This window comes from Hipposideros armiger, unplaced genomic scaffold, assembly GCF_001890085.2.
Source record: "Hipposideros armiger isolate ML-2016 unplaced genomic scaffold, ASM189008v1 scaffold_1410, whole genome shotgun sequence".
NCBI classification, from domain to species: Eukaryota; Metazoa; Chordata; class Mammalia; order Chiroptera; family Hipposideridae; genus Hipposideros; species Hipposideros armiger.
Genome location: NW_017732760.1, coordinates 96,999 through 100,390, shown reverse-complemented (window position 1 = coordinate 100,390; position 3,392 = coordinate 96,999).

Below are 3,392 nucleotides of genomic sequence, written 5' to 3'. Positions count from 1 at the left end.
GTCATCTTCCATTGCTGCTAAGGCACAATGGTGAGCAGTGCTTGAGAAGAACATGGGAAGCAGGCTAGGCTGCAGACCTATAAGCCAAGCATCACCACCCCACGAGCTAAGTGTGATCTCAGAGATGATCACTGAGCAAGCCCAGGAGGAGGGCTGGTTGACTGTGACCTGAGTTGGGAGGTGGGGAGGGCATATATAACAGACCCACAGCTAGACCTTGAAACACATTGAGGGGCTCACTAGGGGCAGAATTGGGTGAAGAGTGCTTCCAGCAAAGCAGCAATATTAGGGAGCAGCATAATGACACAGCTGACATAGCACCTTCAGAAACTTCTATTAGTAAAGAGGTGGCTTCAGGATAGGGTGACAGGGGTAGAAGATGAGGCTGAACATGGACAGCCTTGAGCACCAGGCCAACCGGGAGCCATGATGGTATTCAGCAGGGGAATGATGGGCTAGATGGGTGTTGTGGACAGGTAACCTGTGGTTACTGGGAAGAGGAGAAAAGTGGAGAGAAGCCAGGTAGAAGCACAGTTGTGCTTCCAGCCTAGATTTCCCCCTTTCCGCCAATCTGTGGGGGAAATGCCCCTCATAGGGGGCATATAGGAGATCTTCACTGCTCTGGAGATGCCACAAAACTTTGAAGGGGAGAGAAGTCAAACTTAAGATTCTGAACTTAGGGACAGGAATGGATGGGGGTGCCATGAGCTCAGTAGGGGAGGTTCTGAACCGGGATGAGGCAGGGGCAGCAGAGGATGAGTTAGTTATGAGTTGCACATTCAGTCTGAGGTGGGTGCACAATTGCAGTTGGTGCTTGTCTAATGGGCAGGTGCAAATGCACTGAGGCTCAGGACTGACAGAAGACAAGGAGGTGAGAAAGCCAGCAGCACTTCCCAAAGAATTAACCAGAAACTGGGGCTGTGGAAACAGCGAGAGAAAGAAGGGAAAGTAGAGTCCCAGAAGCCAAGGAAAGAGGATATTTAAATCAAATGCTGCATGGAGGTCAGGTGGGAAACTATTGAACAAAAGGCATTAAGTTTGACCAAGGGGAGGCAGTTAGCCAATTTCAGGGGCCTTTAGAGCAAATGAGAAGTCAAAAAAAAAAAATCAAACAAGCCACATGAAAATAATGTCTAAGAACTGGGGATCTGAAGGAATGGCTATAGTAGTCGCTAAAAAGAGAGCTAAGGTGAGTGAGTTAGCTAGAGAAAATGAGTGTGCGTGTGTGCGTGCGTGCGTGCGTGCGTGCGTGTAACAGTTGGAAGGGAAAGTCTGAATGAACCTGCAGGTTGAGGCTAAGGATCAGGCCTTTGTTTCCACAGGAAAGATACTCGGGATACACATCACTGCCGAATCACCAAACAGTCTCTATGACCTCAAACAAATCCCATGCTGAAAGCAGCCCACTGGGGCACTGAACCTTGGAGACAACTGGCCCTCACTCCTTTCTTGGCATAGGAAGGGTATGGAAGGGCCAAGGAGCTGGGAGGGAGGGAAAGAAGGAGAGCTGTTCATGGCACTGGGTTGTGTTTAAAGGCACAAAAGCCAGGAGATAATCTGCTGTGGAAGGAACATGGAGATGGACATAAATACTGGGAAGGGCTGCTGTGGAGGACAGGAGGTTAGAGCACAGAGTAAGATCGGAAATGTTGGAGGAGGCTGAGGCCACAGACTGGTACTGAGTTCACTGGGGTGGGTGTGGGGCTGTCCCCAATGAGAGTGAGTCAGAAAGGGGGTGAGCATGACCCACAGCTGGCATGGACCAGAGGGTGGGATAAGGTCAGCGGGGCAGCATGAGGGGGCACTGCTGCAGTTCTTGCTCCTCCACTGGCTGAACACGAGCTCAGCCCAGGGACCCACTGTCCAGCCTCCCTCTGTGTTGCCCACAAGAGCACATCCATCCATGTCCTGACACCCACCTTGCTCCCGGCACAGCACTCGTCAAGCTATTTTTCACATTTCTTTGTTCATTCCCAGGACCTCTGTACCAGTGGAGGCCTTAATTGCTATTATAACCTCTTGGTAAATTGAATTCAGTCTTCATGCTGCTACCGTATTAATCTTCCTAAACCACTGTGTTCATTGTACCATCCCTTACTAAGACTGCAGGGACTCTTTCTCACCTAAGAGCAAAGTCCTTTTAATCAAGCCAGGAAAGGTATTTCAGTTTGGGCCTAGCCAAATTTGATTTTCACTAATACCCCATTATGGCCTCAAACACATTCTGCATTTGTGTGTCTCTGCTCCATCATTCAAGATCTATTTCAAGGGAGATCTCTCCTCCAGAAAGCCATCCCTGATGACCCAACAAAAATGGCCTCTCTCTCCACTCAACTCTGAAAGCACTCAGTTTACACCTCATTTATGGCACTTGTCACACACAGTCTTGAGATTTTCAGTTACCTGGCTGTCTTTAGACTAAGTTCTTAACAGCCAAGATCCCATCCTGACACTTACCACATGAGCTACCTTAAGGCCTCATAGAGGACAGTGCTCAAATATATGTTCACTAATTACCAGAAGTCAAATATATTCTTTAGATGTCCTTCCATGAAGACAGCCAATGTAATTGCACCAAAATCCATAAAACTCCAGGTCACCAGAAATTGTGAGCCCGAAACTGGATATTGCCTAAATGAAATGAGGTCAATTAGATCCTTTCAAGTTAAAAAATAAGTGTTTTTTACTCTATAAAGTTTGCAACAATATGCTACAACATAGCTGGTTAAAAAATTCTAAAGAAAAAAAATGACAATTAAATTGGGGTTGTCAACATTTGTTTTGGCAGATTAAACTATAAATAAATAAGCCATATATGTAACTTACTGTTATATCATATAACTTACTGTTATATCATATACTATCATAAACTTTTCAGTCTACAGTCTTTGACTTATATAATCATAAACAAAGTGACTTTGTAAATGACCTTAAATTAGGCAGGTTTCATTTTCAAACACCAAACTGAATATGCAACTTCATGCACTCAGACTTTATAAGAGAATTTAGTAATTATCACATGATGAATATCTCTTCTCTGCTAAAGCTGGAAATTTTGTTAAAGTGCTGGAGAAATTAGAATGTTTACAGATCAAGCAAAATAACTATCTCAAAATACCTATTTTCATCTGGGATATTTTTATCACATTCAAGTTAAATTCTATCTCAAAGAGAGATACTAACTAGTATGTGTACAGATGCTGCTATTTTCCGCCATAAAACTTGACACTTCTCAAATAAAAATCAGTTTTACTTTTCGAAAAACAACAACACTCCAAGTTGCTAAACATCCTGAACTTCTTTTTATTCTGACTAAATTTTAATACAAAAGCTTAACTTTTGTGAACAAATGAACAATAACACAGTTGCAAACTACCAACATATTCTATTCT